The sequence below is a fragment of the Lichenostomus cassidix genome, chromosome 11 (genome assembly GCF_008360975.1).
Source record: "Lichenostomus cassidix isolate B80296 chromosome 11, HeHo_3.0, whole genome shotgun sequence".
In the NCBI taxonomy this organism is placed as follows: domain Eukaryota; kingdom Metazoa; phylum Chordata; class Aves; order Passeriformes; family Meliphagidae; genus Lichenostomus; species Lichenostomus cassidix.
Window position 1 is genome coordinate 11,073,159 of NC_139492.1, and position 20,403 is coordinate 11,093,561.

Sequence of the window (20,403 nt, forward strand, 5' to 3'; positions counted from 1 at the left end):
GTAACTCTGAGAATTGTGTGAATAAACTGAGAAACTACTTGGGTATAGGAGCTAAAACAATGAAAAATGTTATTCCCATATAAATTAAAGCTCCCTCTATTTAAAATTTCATCTTCCCATTGACATGGAAATCCAACTCCCTTACAAAACACCTGACAAGAGCTGTACTCTATCTTGTCCCTGATCCTCTGTGTCTGATATGTTGAAGGAAAAATAAGCCAACCATCAAGAAAATAGCAGCTATTCCTCAATGGTGGGAGAGGGAGCTAGAAAAGACTAGCTTTTCACCAATCCAGATATTTTTGTACTGCTTTTCAGGCTCAAGTAAATCAGATGTTTAAACATGTGATCAGCAAACTAAATATGAAATGCAGTAGTACTGTGCAGAGAGAAAACAGGGAGGTAAGTAGGGCTCCAGATATTATTGGTGTTCTGCTGTATGATTGAATTAAAGCTAAACCAGATACTGAATATGTATATATATATCACAATAAGAAATAGAACTCAAAGGAAAGTTAAGCTAACTTCTTTTGTTATGAAAACTGGCAAGGCTTTTTATATAAAAATACCACTGAAAAAACGGTTTCCCTGTGCACATTCTACAGATGGAGTGAAGGAAGATGAATTTTCTAGTGAATTCATGGTTATAGTGTTAGACAGACTTTAAAACTTCCAGAGATTTTTCCTGTTCAGTTATGATCCTGCACCGAAATGATAATATTATTCTTTCTGTGCTCAGTAATCCTTGGTCAGCTACTTGGGCTTACAATATCATTAATTTTTTCAAACCAAATCCCAATATTAAAGTAAAAATCTACAGTAAAAGGATGTGAAATAAATAAGCTTCTGCTCTGTAAAACTTCATATAAAATACATATAGTAAGCTACTACTATCTTAGTAGCTATATTATAAAGTATACTGCCAATCCCTACATAGCAAAATAAAGACTACAGAAATGGAAAAATTCAAGTATAATACTTAGAATAGGAAAATATGTATATTCTGGTATTAAAATTACTATTGGTTCATAATAGCCATTCCTTAAAGCTTCACAAATGCTACCCATAGAAATTGCAGAAACTAGCCCTAGTTTTGGAGAAAGCAGGTGTTTGGCTGTAGCAGCACTGTAAAATGTTTAAATGTTTCAGAGCTACTCTTCATTTCTCAACCCCACCCTGCCCTCTTCAGCAGATTCTTCAGTCGTTATGGTTGCAGATGTTGAGGGAAGGGCCAGGTTGTGCTAACCTCCTGTTCCCACGCTGTAACATCCCTATTTAACACAGCCTTTGGCCCTGCCCTCTTCATGAGGCACAAGGCTGGTATTCCTCATCCCCACAGCAATCTGTGTGTTCTCTCTGTTGCACACCTGAGCTCACACCTTTCCTTTGCTGCATGGATGGACACAGGAGAGTCATGTAACTCTTATAATTTCAGCTTTATCCTTCCCTCAGCCACAACTTCCCTTCCCAGGTCATTCTGTGAACTGGTGAGAGTCATGTCCTCTTCTTGGGAAGGCAAGGCAGGGGTTGGGATCAGCAGAAAGGAGTCTCTTTACTTTATCCAAAACCTTGCTGTGGTGTGGCAGATCCATGGAATATCTCATGGAGACTGTGCTAACTCAGATGTACAGGGGTAAATAACACCAGAGAAGGTATTAGACTCAGACTGATAGAAAATGAAGGCTTCAGCTTGGAAAAATGAAACTATTTGGACAAAACTAGTTCAGTGGAAGGTGGGGTGGAAATCTTTATGAGCAGCAAATGCACCTGCCCAGTAAGTGGGGAAGTACCCAGCTGATGACTAAGAGTGTATTTGGGAATACCATATTTACACTGGTGAAAGAAGGAAAAATGTGTATTTTTAAAGGAAAAAAGCTTTCTCCAAGTAGTAGTATATCCATTCCTTCATATGATAGTTCAGCTATCTCCTTGTAAAGAGTTTTTCCATTAGATTTAAAAACCTGAAGGATGCAGAGAAAACTATTGGCTGAAAAACTGTCAAATGTGTATTTTTTTCCCAGCTAAGTTTTTTAATTCCTTAAAAATTTTCCCCTGATATATAATTGGGAAAATTCCTTTAGTTCCCACAGTTTGTAATATGAGTTATGACTACATAAGGCTTATTAGCCTGATGCATGTGAGTGTTAGGTTACTTCTGATAAATGAAAAACAATCCAATATATTTAAGAAAAAAATACAACATCCAAGAATTAATACTACAGCTTGTTTTATAGTCCTTCCAAAAAAGTCCGGTCAGGAATTCTGCCTATGTCTGCATATAAAAAAATAGACAAACTTTATAAATAATATATTTCACATAATAGTTGAACAAGTTAAATTTTTTTCCTACTTACTGCAAGGTATGCTGGCAGGAATAAAAGTTGGAACTGAAGCTCCTAGTCTGCAAATGCTTCCAATTTTCAGGTTTTCAAGATACTTTTACTTAAATTCTTGCTTCAGAATTTCATTAAATTTATCCTCCTTCAATATAACCTTTGCATCTCTGTACCTTACATGTATTTAACAGATTGGTCTAAAATCACACAGCTCCTTCTTCTACTCTGCTTCCCCTCTGATTGAGACGGTTTTAATTAATTCAGTTGTTCTGCTCTAGACACTTTGGTATGTATCAACTACAGAATAATTTGCAGTATTATTTTATAGTTTAAATAACATCCCTCTGTTCAGAAATGCACTACTCTAATTATTTATTTATTGACTAGTACTGAAAAACTATAGATCTCTGGCACAATAGAAATTAGTATTTTATATCTGATGCCACATTGCAAAATATTAGCATTCAGATTAAAAACAACTGCACTCTGCCAAGAAAAGATAGATTTAGGGCCAAAGCAATTGGATTTTGAAATACATTTATGCTTATTTTTTAAAGCATTTCAATTTTGGGAAAATGAAATTGAGGGTAAGGTTTTTGCCTGGTACTGTGTACATTTGGGGTTTACTCAAGGGGATAAAAACCAAGCCATGAAGTTAATTTAGCTTCAGTACTAGACAAAAATCTCTTGGCTCACATAAGCAATGCTAAAGGTTGAGAACAGCTGCAGATCTCTTAAAATCATGCTTTTTCTGCAAAATCAGTTTTTGTATTTCTATATGCACCATCTATTTATAAATATTTCTATGGCTATGTAGCTTCCTCTTTATAAATGGGTTATTTTAGTACACATTTGATCCACATCAAATTTATTCAGATTATTTCAAGGTCAGGATGAAATGTAAAGAGAAAAATGTCTAGAGAGAGAGTTTTTTTTCTTAGATGTTATGTCAAAAGGTGATCTTGCATAGGAAATGTTTTGAAATATTATCTGTACATAACTGAAAATGTTGAAAATACTTTTTATTAAGCAGTTTAGGGTTTGCTTTGAAAGGAAAGCTAACTGTGGTAATTTCTTATTCACTTATTTCTTTATTAGTTTTTTTGATGAAAAAAGTTTAGAGCTGATGAAAACCAAAATGTTTTTTTCAGTGTGCATGCTTGCAAACACTGCTAAGCAAAACCTAATTTTGTTTTATAGAGTTAAAATAGTGTTAAAAGCAGAAAAATAAATATAGGAAACAAAAATGTTGCAATCTTTTTGGCCTGTTTTTTTTTTTTTTACTCAAAATGAACAAAATAGATGTTAGTTGTATAGAAAAGAACTTTCAGCTAGAGATAATTGTTCTTGCTGAGTTTGAAAGTTTAGAAGCTTTAAAGTTAAAAGTTTGAAACACCTATAGGAAGCTTCTGCCAGTATTTGGAAATATTTTTGCATATGAATTTTCCAGAAACTATATTTTTGTCGAAGGATTATAATTTAAAACAACCTATGGTATTTGTTTATACATGCTGTACTAAGTTAATTATTGTCAGTAGCTTTTGTAGTAACTAAGAAATGACTGTTTCTCAAAAATGTCTTATTTAGATATAATTTGGTGCGTAAGCTCAGGTTGATTTTGCTTTTCAGTAAAAAGCTCCTATATACAATCTGGCCTGTACCTCAAATATGTTTTGAGGAAACAAAATTTATATAAATTATATATATAAAATTCCATACACCACCTTGATGTCACATTGCAGGAGGCAATTTGTCTTCTGAATTTTTCCAAATGTTATTTATGCTGGATACTGGCAGCTTCACACAAACTGTGATTGCTGTGAAAATGAAAGAGCAGCATGTTCTGATCTGTTGACCCTCATAGATTTTTTTGGTAGACTTTTATTTTGACTTGTGCTTTCCCAAATGGCTTTGGTTTGGTTTTTTTTGTTTGTTTGTTTGTTTTTTTGGTTTTTTTTTTGTTTGGTTTTTTTCTTTGTCAAATGAGTTAATCCAGACTGAGGCTGCTGGTTTGGGGTTCAGGTTTACATTCACCATGGTGGTTGATGGCAGTAGTTCCCTTGCAGCACTGAGGAGTGTGTGGTAGCAGCCCAGCATGAGTGTTTCCAAGTACTCAGTCCTCCTAGACAAATACTACTAATACAGAAGTGTTACTATTTCTCTAGCCTCCCTGGTGTGGCTGGAGAGATAGTAAATGGCTTATTCTTTCTAAAAACATCAGATGGTCAATGGCTCATAGATTTAGTTGAACAATGGTAAGAACACCTCTGTTTTTCATGCCTGTGAATTCAGATTTTTACCTCTTCCTGTTCCCAGGGTGTCCTTGGGCACAGTGTGTCAGTGTAAATGTCACCAAGGCTCTTCCTCACCAATCTCTATTAGTGTGCTATTAGTGTTAATAAATTAGTCAATCAGCTACAGTGCCAACTGCAGTGGAGGCTTGAGAACTCCAATTTTAAGACATCACTCCTGAGAAGAAGTGTCACACAGCACCAGATATTCCAGTATGACACACTGTAGGCTGGGTGATAGTAAGGCTTGATGTTATCACCTGCTTGGCTTCTCTTACGTGCAGAGATATCCTGGCACCTGTCTTTTCACAGCTGTGAGATTTGCTTCCCATCCTGTCACGATAATACATTTCCCCTGCTCATGTGTACAACTATCTTTTGCAGTATTTGAAGTTCTCTAGTGTTAAACATCAAGCAGAAACACTCATATGATCTTGTGTTATCAACAATCTAGAAAAAATCTAAACTCTTGCTTGATTTTTAAGATTGTTTTTGGTGATAATTTAGTCACCAACACGATGCTGTGAATCCTCCCCTTCACACACACACACATTTTTCCCTCTTAGTTGATGGAGTGCATAATCTTGACTCTGAAAATTCCATTTAGATATAAACTACAGAACCGTGCTCTGTTAAGAACCATACTAAAAACACTGAGTGAATTAAAAATTCATTCAAGCATTCATTTTAAGAGGGTGTTTAATTAGCTAATCTTACATTATTAGTTATCACAACAGAGTATAAGTATTCATAACTAGAGAATTATTGTATTTGGCCTTCTCTTTGGCAGTTAATAATTCTGAGTTAAAAGGTCTATGTAGGGATAAAAGGTATTTTTAAGGTTTTTTTTTTTTTTAGAAATGAAGTGTAAACATTTATTTTTCTGAAAATTCTCACAGACCATGGTTAGTTCAAAATCACAGATGTTTTTTGTCCTCAGACACCCTACTTTTCCACCCCAGCATTTCAGTTGTCCCAATTTAACTGCCTGAGCAATTCTTAATCTTCCTATGTTACATTCAAAGTCCACAGTGCCTTTGAGACCCTGTCCAAATTAGTGATTTTCTTTTAATATTATTGAATGTTTTTTATTTAATTGGTCTTTCAAGTGACAGATCTTAAATCCAGAACTTCAGATTTGGCCAGAAAGCCCCTTCTCCCTGCATTCTATATGATCTCACAAAGAAAAACTGGCTGGGATAGTAAATGTCAGCTTGGGCATGCCAGTGTGTGAACTCGCACGTTGTACCATGACTTCCAACAACTCAAGCTTCAATTTTGCTTTATATATCAATTATATCAAGAGACAATTTTAGCACAAAGGGCACAGTTGCACTGACATATCTCCGTAATCATTTGGGAGGTTAAGTAACTTGTGGATAATTAAGTCAACATTGTATTGAAAAATACTGGTTTTTTTAAGGTGAGTGATCCTATAATTTTCTACAGAGTTTTGAGTCCAGAGAATCAGGCAGAAATAGTAGCAGTAAAAATAAAGTAAGAACTTTCTTCTGCAAAGTTGATTTTACATCATAATTCCACTTCTACAATAGATACATTGAGACAGATTTAAAATTTTGTGGGAAGGGTTAGATATATCAAATACTTTAACAGTACAGTGAATGATGCCCAAGAAAAAAAAATATAGAAAAGATGTCTTCCAGACTCAACCCCTTACTCTTAAAATACACATAGAGCATCACTGTTAGAATGGAAAATGAGTATTTACTTTGGAAAATTGCTTGCTTTTTGAATAAGTCATGTTGTTCAGGGTAGAATGGAATAACCTGCATCATAAATTAATGCTGTTAAAATGAATACTTGATAGGAATCCTGGGAAATGTTCTTTGCCATCAGTGTTTGAAAAAGTAGGAGCTGTGCAGAAGCCAAAGCAATTTGCATTGCTTGAAAACACATAGGTTTCCCACTACTGATGAATTAACAAACACTTTGGATCAGCTCCATCTTGTAGTGTTGTTAACGTTTACCTAGAAAGCAATAGTGCAAGAAGGTACAGTATGTGATTTGGAAGGAAATCAATACTGAAGTTCAATGAAGAATTGTAAGTTAGAAGAGCAAAAAGAAATGAAATTCTGTGGACGTAAACACCTGACATGTATCACTGAGTGTAGGCCAGCAAAGGTTGCTTAATACACTATTTCTGTACACTTGTGGGGAGATATTTCTTTTAGTTTGGAAAATACTGTATTCCTGCTTGGCCAAACTGTCAATTACAGCATCTCTCCAGTTTTGGATGTCCTTGCAATTTACAACTTTTTCCTTTTTCTGATTCCATTCCATTTATTTCTTATGCTATTCTCTTGCAATTGCCCCCATAAATGGTTCAGTTCTTCCCAGTAACTGAAGAAACAGATTTAAACACTTCTGTGTTTTGTGATCAGTTGTTTAAGCAGCTACTTACTGACTTTCCTGTAATAATCAGTGTTTTATTTTCCCACTCAGAAAAAAAAAGCTCTTTAAGTTAACCACTGTAAATTGTGTATATTGTTCTTTTACAATTGGCCAAACATCATTCCTGAGCACCACTATTGCTGAAAAAGAGATGCCTAGTGACCTTTCTGGGCACTGTGACAGCATTTAGGAAAGACATGTGACAGACCTTTGCTCTGTATGTGCAGGATCACATTTTTCCATTTTTTTTAAACAAAGAAATCACTGTACTTCCTAGTATGACAACTGCCATGTCAGATTGTTTCATGACCAGCATTTAAAAATGATCTGATGACAGTAAAAGAGGCTGATAAAGATGGAGGAGGCAAAAATAAACTCTGCAAGCTTCTTCCATATGCAATCTCCTCTGCTGTGGCTGTAAATCTCAAGCAGGAGTAACTGGGAAGCCCCTTAGTTTGCTCCCTGAGTTATCCCTTTCCCTTCAGCTCCTTGACCCCAAACTTGTCTTTATTCACTGGGCAGTGCAAACTCATACTTTCATCTTTATAGCCATGAAGAGTAATGTTTGAAACACAAGTACCTGGGAATTACTGTACTGAGGGAGAGCTCCAGTTTTGCTGTCCAGCATTCTGACTAATAGGGGTCATCTGTGAAGTGCTCATTAAGTTTGTCTTCATATCTAAAACCCAGAGTTTTAAATCACTTCAAATAATTCTTTGTCAGCGTTAAGTAAAATTCTTTGTTTCAACCACAGTGTATCTCAAGAATTTATCTATGTGAAATCTATTCCCTCTGCGAATCTTGTTTAATTTATGGCCTTAGCAAAATGCCACGGTAAGGAGTCCCAAAATCTAATTATGTGTTGTGTGAGAAAAATTATTTTCCTTTTATCAGTTCCTAATTTGCCCCACTTCAATTTAATAACTAACTCATTTTGTTGTATTATGGAAGAGAAGAAGAAAAGCTCCCAGTTGACCTTCTTTATAGCTTTCATTACTTCTTAATACACTTTTTGTCATGCCTGTTCCTATTTGTCTTCTTTTCAAGAAAATAAACAAAAGTTTAAAAGGCAATTTATCCTTATCTAAGAGGTTTTTTTTCTTCCATCATACTTGTCTGCTTCTGTGAACCCCATTTCTTGAATATCCCTCATGAGATGTAGAAAATCTCTAGGTGTTTTAATCCATATTATTTCATTATTTTCCTTATATAGTAAAACTTTTCTTTTTTTTTTTTTTCTTTTTATGAGCTCACATTCCTGCTGCAGGCCGTGCTTTAGGTCTTCACAATATTGGTTAGATGCCTTTCCTGGATTATACCAGCTCTGAACTTGGTAAGAAGAATGACTAATCCCCATTACCTCCCCAAAGTACATTAATTTTCATTTATCAATATTGAATTTTTTCTGCAGTGGCTTTGACCGACATATTAAGCCATTTGAAAAACAACAATAGCTCTACCAAACACCAGATTTTGTCATCCCTGGGCAGTAGTAATATTTTGACAAAATAAGACTGCAAATAGATTTGAAGCCTGACACAACTATGAAAAATTCCCCATTCTTTTATGACTCCTTAACTGGGGCAAAGAATTAATACCTTTTGTGGGGTTTGGACACCTGCATTCTGGGACTAAGAAAAAGGGCTTGCTCTGGCCTTCTAGTGGTGAGCTCCAATATGGACTTTCCAGTTCAGTTTGGTTCACTCAGAGGGGACTCCAGGTTTCTAAACAGCTCTCTTCTGCCATGATCTCCTGTACCAGGATTTCACTGCAATGACCAAAGAGTGACTTTATCTCTGAACTACATGTAGTGTAAATGAGCCATTAGAACATAATGATTTACTGGACATTCCACCACGTTTCCATATTTCTTGCCCCCAGTGAAATGGCTGGTAAATTTTACTCAAAAGCCCTGGGAAACAGAACTGGAAATTTCATGTGGCGCTTTGAGTGTGTCCTGATTAAGGACCATTTCTGAGTTCAACATCTTCTGCCATTGTGGCTGTGTTCTGCATTGGAGGTGCCAGGGAAAGGGTGCCAGGGTGTCTTCATCATCTGATGGTAGAAATTTGCTGTAGCTCAGCAGAAAGGCACTGAACTGCTTACAAGTAGTCTGAGAGCCACTTCCTTGTTCATATTTCACGTGACACATAGATTAACTTCTTGACTGCTTATATTTCCTAACTCTAAATGCTGTGCTATTTGTCTGATGTGCATCTTAGGATTCAGCATAATTCTTATGAATTGATTTAACAACCTTTGTCATGTGGTTATTGAACTTAAGAAGTTTAAATCTATCTGTCACTGAGCTGCACTGTTCCTTATCACTTAGCACTCTTTTTCTTCACCTTCCTCTACTCTCTAGTGTCACTGGTGCATTTTTGGCACTAAATCTGGCCCTGCTGCTCCCTCGACAGCCTCATTAACTTTATCCTGAGGTGTGGATTTTTGTTAGTAGCCTTTTCTGAACCCAATCTCATCAGTAGATCAATTGTAATTGTGCTCTGAAATGGTGCTTGTTGTGATTATTAAAGCTGGAGTATTTATCTGTTTAGTTTTAGGGACTTGGGTGCAAGTAGTACTTGTTCCTCCTGCTTTACAACCTCCTGACATAAGCAGTTATTTTTAGGTGTGTAACTTAGGTTGTGAGCATCTGATGTATAAGAACTGCTTACAGAGCAGGAGTGTGTCGTTACAGAGTGTGTACCTGCAGTATATGAGTGCTCCCATGAATTCCTCATTTTATTCTTCACTGACACTGTATCTGCTTAGTTTCAAGGGCATTGCAGAGTGGCAGTGGGGGTGGGATGTAGAAGGCAGCTTGCTGCTGACAATTCTGGCATAAACATTCTTTGTAACAGACATAATTTGGATACCAGGCTGAATTTTCAGTGGTAATTAACAGGTTGAGTAACCTCAGCAGTTGTTTATAAAGTACCTGCAGAAGTTGTTCTCTAGAGGGTGGGCATTTTAGTATTGAGCAATTTATACTCTGGCAGATACACTCTGTGAACAGCACTTTACCTGATCCAAATCCACACTGAATTAAAATTGGGTTAGGTATGAACAAGTTCCCCATAAAAGCATTAGATTTATTATGAAAGAACACTCTGTGATAAATTTGGAACAAAATGAGAATGCTAAAAATAACAAGTTTTATGTTTCATATATATATTTTTCTGTGGCAAAAGTATTGGTAAAAATGTTTTTAATTAACACACCTCTGCTCCAGAAAAGGGAACTTATTGCAGAAGAGAAAAGTACAGAAAGCATGTTTTGAATGCATATACTAGATCCTGTGAACTTTAAAATATGCCAACATTTGGCACGTTGCTAAGGGCATTATGTGAACGTTTGCATATCTAAATCATGTAAAATCACTACTGCAATAATTGTTCATCTTGTTGTTCTGAAACTCTTGAAGCTGGTTTTGTAGAACTAGGAGGAAATAATCTAACACACGAACAGTAAGAAAGTTATTGATGTCTTTAGGCAAGATAGTGGAAGACTGCCCTAGTCAGTTTGTGAAATGTAACATAATTTATATTTATTTCTCAGATTCCCATGGCTGGTTGGGGCACTGTGCAGGCAGAGGGAAAGTCTCCCTGCAGTGAAAACCCAGAACCAGAACACACCAGTGGCTGCACATGTTGCTGTTGACACCTACAGCTGGCCTCCCCCATGGGTGTCTCCAATTTGAAGGTAAAAGCGCTAAAGCAGCTGGGCAATTTTAATTTAAGAGAAACCAGCTAGGTTCAACTGTATTTTTAAATGCTAATAATGATGTTTAATAGATTTCTACTACCAACTGGTGTAAGTAAGATACAGTGCTGCTGCTGCTGCTGCAGGGGTAAGAAGAGCTGGCCAAGTTACAGCAAATCAGGCACTGCCATGTGTTTCAAAAATGTTTCCATCAAACCATCCAGGTTTGAGCAGATATCACTATTGATTATCACTTATTCTAGTGTGAGTGCTAAAGAAAATAGCGAAATGCTCCAAGATATACCAAAAAGGATCATAGATTTTCTCTTTCAGGTAGTTTTACTGGGAATAAAATATGCTTCAGTGTGCTTGTATGGAAACATGTATAAAGGAAAGGAAATGGAGCAGGCTGGATTTGTTCTCAGAGAGAAAGGTTAAGAGGTGAAGCCTAATAATATCTCTTAAAATATCTAAAATTATAATAAAGATGGTTTGAAAGAAGTCAGAGGTATTAAAACAAAGAGCTTACATATGCATTTATTCAGCAGTACCACGGTAATAATGTGAGTGTAATGTCATTCCTTAAATCCAATGCTGTTGCTGGAGAAAACACTGTAGTGTTTTCAAACCCTGAAGTTTAGTTTTTCAGTTTCATCTGTTGTGTTGTAATATCCTACAGTGGTGCTACATTGACAAAGAGATGCCCTTTCTGTACAAGTAACCAAGGACCACTTACATGCTATCTGTATTAAAAAAAAAAAAAAAAGTGCTGTGTGAGGTTGTTGAGGTTGTACTGGTATAAAATACTAAGCATTTAGACTTAGAGCTGTTATTTGTTTTTTGTTGTTCTTGGGAATCAAAAGGAGCATTACTGTGTCCTACCTCAGGTGTGTCTAGGGGTATAACTGTTAGAAGTATTAAAAGACCCTGGTAGTGCTGGTCTGGAAACAGATTATAGTCACATCTTTCTTTACCCTTTGGTTCCTAATAAAGGGGAAAGAAAAAGCTGTGGTTAAGAGAATATCTAGCAATGAGTTGAGAATATGAATGGATATTTGAATGTAATTTTATTGGTATGCAGTGGGCTGACAGGAAATGATGGTGAGAAATACACATTTTCAGGTCTTGGAATAACTTCTATCTCCTCAGACTATTATTATTTTTATATTCTACTACTATGCTTTAGTCTTTGATGAAGCACATGTGCTATGGGGGCTAAAAAAGTGGTTTCATACTGAAGTGTAACATGGCATTGTTTGATATGATCTGTTTAGTTTTGTCATTCAAACCCATTTAAAGAAGATGTGTAATACTGCCAAGTCTGAATTGAGTGGTATCACTCATGAATATTTATCACATCTCTGATTTGTTTTTTTCTACTCTACTCCACATAATATTGCTGCTGGCCAGATTAATGATGGCAATGGTGGTGTTGGCAGGACAAAATTAAGGACCAGATTCTAGACAAAACCAGATTTCTGACTAGATCTTAAGAATTGCCTGTGCCCATTCTGGGAAATTTGTGAGGCCTGGAAATTATATCTGTGAAATACAAACATAATTTCCTGCAGGAGGGGGCTGTTGTAGAAGTCCATATATTCACAAACAGCATAGAAGAGAGAAATAAGAAGCAGTTATTTCTGGCAACATGAGAACTATGCTTCTACTCTATAACTCTGGTCATGAGGCAAGTTTAACAGAAATTAAGGAAAGTGTTCACTTATTTTATGAATGATCCACTAGTAGAATTCATTCAGGTATTGTAGAAGCTAAAACTATAAATGGATTCACAAAGATGTAACACAAATTCATGGAATTAAGTCCAGCTGTTATTAAACATGATGGTCCACATAAAAACTTCATGTCAGAAAGCTTTGTTTGGTAGGAATACTTTGGAGAGGATGCTTCCATACAGCCCCTGCTTCCTGGTCTTCAGTTATCTCCTCCTGGTCAATGTCAAAGCCAGAAATAGTATCCTAGTTTGCAGCAGTAAAGACACCACGTTGGGGTTTTACATGGCTCTTTTACTTCCAGGAGGTTGCAAATTTGATAATCCTTCAGCAGTTGCTGAATTCCAGGCCCGTGGGTCCCTGTCCAGAGTGTTTTACCCATGCACGTATTGTAAAGAGGCAGTGTGTGTGTTATCTCCCTCAAACATAGGTGCAGAAGCTTATAAACTGCCATTCTGATGTTCCTTGACTGGGAAACTTGCCCTCCAACACACACATTTGGTACTCGTACATTATCTTTTGGCTTCCTATGCACATGCCCATCTGTTCCCATGGCATTGTGCCTGCTCACAAGATGGTGTGCCAGCTTCACTAGACAATGATGCCAATCAAATAAGAGTTGCTGCAAGTGCTTTCTTTTCTAAAAGTAGCCCCTCTCAAGTGGAAGCAATGCTAAAATGGTGCCACTTGTCTCCTTTTTCCTGTTTACACCTGCTGACACTTATCCTCCAAGATAGTGCTGGAATAGTAAAAGAGGGGGAGAGGCAACGTGGGGCAACTCAGGATTGTCAGAAAATACAGGGAGAATCACAAGGGCAACTTCAGAAAGACATTTTAAGCATAGAGCACATTGACCATGTTGATCAGAGGCAGATCCAAAAGAAGGCAGAAATATTTAACTGGATAGAAGAGTTTGAGAATAAGTGTATTGCTGGGAAAAAAAAGAAAAAAAAAAGAAGCTTTGTATATGGGTTATTTGTGTGTGTGTGTACACAACTTTGGAACCATAACCTATAAAGCTCAAAGGTCTAAGTGCAGGTAAGTCTCTTTCTTCTGTTGTCTGCTTGTGACAGGCACCTGTTTCAACCCATGAGAATCTGGGAACTATAGCAAAGAAGAATCTGACATAAAAGTCAAATTGTTTGACAGTTTGTTACAAGATGTATAACCTGCTAGGACTGCGAAGAACCTGCTTTCTTCCTTTCCATTTGTTATATAAGCCAAAATTAATTCAATACTTCACATCTGAATGTATAATGCCAGTTTCTATGTTTTCTGCTTTCATTTGAAAGAATATCAACTCTAAGAGCACCAGTTTAGGTACAATGCAGAACATTTTGATATAGACTGCAAAGCTCTGAGAGGTGTTAGTATCCAGAAATTAATCTGAGAACAAAGCAATGATACAGAAAGATCTGAGGTGACATACTTTCTGCATTTTTGCCATTTAAAAATGTTTGTGGACTATAACTGAGTGTGTCTCAGGGTATTTCTGAAAACTCTGATCAAATTATGACCCTTTTAAAATACATAATCTAGTTGTTCCTTTCAGAATGTTTGCTCAGCTTGGTACTTTCCCCATCCTTAAATAGAGTTAGTAGCACCTTGTATTTAAATGGTGAAGTCAAGAGTTAATTATTGAATTTGCATAGCATATGGTAAGAAACCGTGAAGCAGTTCCTGAGGTGCACAAACCTTGCATTATTAATCCATGGAATTACTGGGGAAAAATTAATCTTACACAGAAATAAAGAATGACTCTCAGTTCTTACTTATGATGATCATCTTGATACTTGAAAGCCCCTTAATAGCCCATTAGCAGCCCATTATAGCGATCTTTCTGCTAAGGTGACCATCTCCTGTCATGACAGATGTGATTAAACACAATACATCTTCATGGCTTTCCCATTGGTTAGCAGCTGATCCAGAATGCAGGCATTCCAATGGCAGAAAGACAAGAAACTTAGATTATTGTTTCCAAGAAAAAGCTGGGCAGAAACAAAAGTTGACTAAAGGACAACTAACTTTCCCTTATCGACGTAAAGTGCAGCCTAGAGAAAAATGTATTTTCAAATTCTCAAGTGTATGAATAAAACACTGGAAAAGAAGAATAGTGATTATTACCAATAAGCAGAAACTGAAAATACCAGTCTCTGCATAGGGTTCTTGAAACTTTTGAAATTATTTTCATAATTTTTTTGTTTTCTAGTGGAATATTGATGCTACAAAACAAAATAGGAGAAGTATCTATATGGGAAAAGAGAGTGTTTAACTCTTACAGTTCACACAAACAACAAGAAATGTCAGAGATTAAACAGTCACAAAAGAATAAGTGAGCTGCCTAAAGTGTCCAGAAAATTAAATATCAGATCTGGGAATATAATCTGGCTTCTGAGATCCAGACATATGTCCTATCTGGGTCAAACCATTACCTTTTGAGGCCAATAGCTTGGACAATGTCTAATTACATAATATTTTGAAGTGATTGGATGTGAGTAGGCAGTGATAGGACCCAACACCTGTACAGAGATAAAAAGGTAATAGTCCATGAACTTTTACTGGCTCTGAAAAGAGAATTATTAAATTTTACATTCACAGAGGGAATTGAGTTAGGAGAGTACCTGGTATTACACAAACGCACTGTTCATGGCTAAAGGTATTTCACAATGTGAGAGTCCTCTTTAGTTGTGGAAAACGCATAAATCTTTATTATAAGAAAAAACCTGAAAGCCAGCTTTCAAATTTCCCTCTTTAGAGAACAATAAAAGTCAATCATTGACCCAGAAAAGATCAAATAAAGCTTGACTTATAATTTACATCCAAACAACTTACATCAAACGTTTTCTGAGGGAGAGGGATGTGAATGGCTCATTGGAAAATGCAATCTAGACTAACCCTTGGCCTTTGCTCTCTCACTCAGGCTGCTGCTACCTGCAGCTGCTCATTTAATGCAGAAGCATCTCCGATCTGCAGGAGAGTTGAATCCATTGCATACCAGCATTACTGGGACATGGGATTAACACACTGTAAACAAGGTTTGTCTTATCACAACTTGTAGCAAGAGACTGCTATGTAGAACTGTAAATTGTCAGGAAGCTGTCTCCTTAATCCTTTCTGCATTCATTTTTATTAGATTTCTTACTGCTTCCTTCAATCATGTTTGCAGATTATTAAAAGTAGGAGTTTGGGGAAAAGAAGTCTTTTGAGCTGTCAACTCTGACACTGCTGCATAGACAGAATGCATATAAATAAAAACCCTCCTAATGTTTGCTTTAGTATATTCTGATGTTGTATCATGTGTAATTGTGCTGTTAGCTGCAAGTCCCCAGGTGAGACTGGAAGTGATTTTGTCTCCCTTATCATAGCTTGATGACTTTTCTAATACTAAAGGAAACCTGGTGTATCAGCATGTCAGGCTGGGAAAACTATCAGGTTGATATTGAAATCACTTTGGTTTGTTAAATTCTTATCTTCATTTCCATTTTAACACTTCAAATTTTCAGTGTTTGTCAGCAATAAAGCACCTCCAGCAATAAAAACAAAGTAATGGAAGGAAGAAGGGAATTGTGTTCAAGACCGGAGAGGAAGGGGAGGTTGTTCAGACACATGGGATATCACCATACAGGCAGAGCTCTGCTGTAACGGTGTAGCAGATTTGGGAGTCCTGAATTTAACCAAGAAAGGAAGCAGACAGAGCACACCTGTATCTCTGGTCAGCTTTCTCTCTGAAGTGCAGCACAGTCATTTCAGGGTGCTGCTGGGTTTGTATCTGTTTGCCAGAGCTGTTCATGATGTTGTAGGAAATGTGTTACCCAGGAAGAACACCCCTTTTCCACCACAAACATTTTTCCTACCCAGTTTTTGCTATTACAACCTTTCCATTATTTTTTCAGGACATGACAGCCATTTCTCATTTCAATTTCTCTGCTGCCTGTGACACAAATCCCTCTCTAGAATAGTTGATTCTTTGACAGATGGCCCAAGTGCCTTCATAGTGCCCATTTCCCAAAGCAGGTAGCTAACAAAACTTCTCCTATTGGCTACAACATTTTTTCTTTCTCGCTCCTGCATAACTTTTCTTCTCTAGAAGGTAACAGCACCTGCAGTCCTCCTTTACTGAAACCTGAACAAAGAAGTATTTCTTCTTATTTGCTGGGTTTTTATGGATTTCCCATTCCTGATTCACACCTGTCCTTCCTCCAGGGCAGAAGACCACCACTGTAAGCACCTTTTCCTGCTGTGACTCCTCAGGCAAGTGTTAAAGGCTGTATTTCTTCTGAGCTCCATCAAGGGACTTATATAAACCTCCTTACACTGCAAGTAGTTAGTATATCTTTTATTGTAAGCTGTTAGGAATAATGTTTCAAAACAAAATCTAATTAATCACGGAAGTGAGTAAAAGTGAATAATTAAATGGGGATAAAAAGTATAATTCACACAAATGCCTAATTATTGTCAGTTTATTACAATTTTCAAAATCTCCCATGCATCTTAATTCACTTGTGAAAGTGGGAATGCAGCTCCTCTATCACTTAAATGATTTTGGAAGTGTTGTATATATTTTTTCTATTCCTCAGCCTTTTAAAACAACAGAGCTGAAATTTTTGTGTTTGAACTTAATTGGTTTTAGATTACAAGTAATATAGAAAATGTTTTTGAACCTGCTTCTTTAAATCACTGATATTATTGGTGAGGGAAGTGCTTTGCTTCCAAAAAAGCCTTTGACTCACTCTAAGGGAAATTGCTCACAGCAATCTTAAATGTGAACTACAAACTAATAGAGTTTCTCCTTAGCAACTGCTGTCTTTCCCAGTGTAGGAGCTGTATTCTGAGATTTGAATATGTAAAATGACTAGGTCAGGCTGTCTTGAGGATATAAAAATTACTGGATGAAGTAAAATTTTGCCTGAAATTAAATTTGCAGAAAATCAAGTATCTGTTGTTTAGTTCTTAGCAGATGTTGAAAAGGTTTTCCTGGATGCCGTCCTTCTTGATAGTATGTCTTTTGATCTGAAGCCAAATAAGAAATCTGGATGCTAGTCTGGATCTGGAAATTTTCTTTAAATAAGCATATTAGTTAAGTATGTAAATCTGCTTATCATCACTTAAGGAACATTGCCAGAGTAAGAAACATCTGGAGCTCAATATCAGCTAAGTTATTAATTCACATTTTTAGTATGTTTCATCCAGAGTATTGTAGGATTCTGTTATCTCAATTGCTTAAGTCAGCTTTATCTAAAAGGCAATTAGTTGTAAGTTCTGTTGTTTACATTTAGACTCATATGAAATCCACGGAGTGTAGTTTTATAGACCTCCTCACTCAGCTTCCCAGAGCTGTTCAGAAATAGCCTAATATACACTGTGGTACGAGGAACTCAGAGCTAAAATAATCATTGCTTTGAAACACCAGTGCTTTCTTCCATGGGAGACAGATTCTGGAAATAATTGTTACTGGTTAGTGTTATGAGCTACATGCTCTGGTTTCTTTATCTGAACTCATCACAGTCTAATTCCAAGAACTGATTATTTGACCTGTTCTTGGTAGGAACATAAGTACAGATGTCAATACAGCCATAAACCTTCCTCAGTTTTATGACTATATTTCCCCCAAAGCTTAAAAAAGATTTAAATCTTTTAAATTTACTGAAAACCATTGGCATTTTTTTTAGCATTTTCAAAACTTTTGGATGCTGAATGTTTAATAGAGTGTTTCTGCTAGCTTAGATGATAGGTTGGGTTAACCCATGAGAGGTGCCTTTCAGTTGTTGAAGTGAGAATGGCTAATGGCTGACCCTTTATATGTGAAAAACCTAGAAAATAAAGGAAAAGTTGATTAAGAAAATATTGTTTATTGTAAGAAATTAGTATGGATCTCTACACAAAAAATACCTCATTTTGAAACTGAGTCAAGGCCTTAGAACTGCACAAGCAAGATGGAATTTGCAATTGTACATAATTGTAGTGGAATCTGCCTAGTTCACATACTTTTGGGCTATGCAGTTAAGGTAACTAGAAAAAAAAAGCACATAATTCTGAAACTCAGCAAGACTTATGTAACAATGTAAATGGATATAAATATCCCTTTGTTTCTTTTCTTTAAAATTCAGTGAAATTTGATGATAATGATATTATTAAAGTAAATCTCTGCAGACCTGTTGGAATTCAGAAAATGCACTAGCTCCAATTAATATTCTAAACAGATCCAGCCCTTTCTAGGAACTTGGTAGCAGTCTGAGGTAGTTCAGCTTTGTGTACCTTAAAATTAAAGACTGCCTTAGCTGCGTGCTTCTGCAAGAATATATTTATGTTTTGCATTTACTCCACAGGAGTCAGGCCCAAACCAAAGCATTCTGTGAATTAATTTTTCTCAAGTACTGTTCATTGCAGTCACAGTCCCTTAGCTGTGGATCAAAAGTGTTGGTCTTGTGTCCTTGAGCAGATGAGGTAACAATTTATGACTGCATTCTGTTTGATGTGGCATCTGCTGATGAATTTAAATGCAGCCTTACACACAGACCACAATGATCAGTATTACTATTTTTAATAATTTGATTTGATGTAATGGATTTGGAGCAAAGACTTCTTGTCTGTTGTTTGTAGTTGTCATTGTGAAAGGGAATACTGATTCAGAGTTTGATTTCCTTGGTGCTGCCATAAAATGAAAGCTACATAACAATATTCATAGTAATTTGGAAATATAAGGCAGATGGAGCCTGTAGCTTATAAAGATGATTTTCTCTGCTGTTCTTACTGTTGCTCTGACTATAGAAAGTTACATTAGGGGGTAAAGAGTTCACCAGTTTTTGATATATAAAAGGAAAAACTAAAGTATCTTACTGTGAATCCATGAAAGAATTTTAATATTAACGGAGCAAACAAAGCTCCCATGTATGATCTTCTGTTACTGTTTAAATTATCATTATGTTTCAGGGTTTTAATAACTGGAAGTTGCTTCACAATGTACCTACTGTGTGAGATAAGCTGTTCCAAATATTTTTCCTGACTCAAATAAATTAAGCATATCGTGTTTCATTGTGTACTTATAAATACAGCTAGAGTCTCCCTCCAGAGAGTGTATACATTAGAAGTGACAACTTTTTGGAGGGCAAGAAATTAATAGCACAATGTTGAAAAAGTGTTTCCTTCATGAAACATAGAAAGTGTATTAATTTTTATTATGTACAGAAAAGATACATTGCATTACTCAGCTTTTCATGTACCTACTTGTTTTATGTCCTTATAGTAAGTTATGTTTCTATATAATAGATTCTAATTTTCTACTGGTCAAGATAAGAAAACAACACAGGGAGTAAAATAATACAAATAAACTAAAATTAATATTTTATCATGCAGGAGTGTTTCCATTCACTATTTTTTTTTAAGGAATCTCAGTGTTGGAGTGAGAGAAACCTATCTTGTATTATTTTAAAATCTTTTTCACATTTATCTCAGCATTGGAAAGAGCAGTGAAGTCAAAGCAATCTTCATACTGACTTGAATATATACTGGCAAAATATATTTAACAGGGAGTATTACTGCTATTTTCTGTTGTGATTTTATTTAATTAATGTTATTTCACCTGTGCACAGATGACATATTGGGTTGGGTTCATAAGTGTCTGTGAGTCCATTAACTTCAGGTGAGACACAGCAATAAGCACAAGCTGAAATCTGTTCTTTGATTGGATTAGACCCTTATCTAACAAGTAGCCTTATTTCTGTGTTAGTTTGGACCCTCTCCTCTTTCTTTTGTGCTCTCTTTCTTACAAAAGTGAATAATCTTGCCCAAATTGTAGAGAAAACTTCTAAATACAATGTAAATAAACATCTGAAAAGAAAGAAATCTGTGATACAGTTCGTAGTTTTTTATCTTTGAGTGGAAGACAAGAACTGGCTGGTGCTCTCCTTGCTTTTTGTTCTTCTGGAAGAAGCA

General features: G+C 36.1%; 1 long non-coding RNA gene across 1 annotated transcript in view; it reads left to right on the forward strand.

The window, feature by feature from the left end:
• Positions 1–16,912, forward strand: part of LOC146432303 (uncharacterized) — a 29,288-nt gene extending 12,376 nt beyond the window's left edge. Inside the window, exons 3-5 of the long non-coding RNA XR_014854411.1 lie at positions 10,598–10,741; positions 15,392–15,506; positions 16,675–16,912. This is a non-coding gene — a long non-coding RNA (uncharacterized LOC146432303). The remainder of the gene's footprint in view (positions 1–10,597; positions 10,742–15,391; positions 15,507–16,674) is intronic.
• Positions 16,913–20,403: the final 3,491 nt, after the last annotated feature.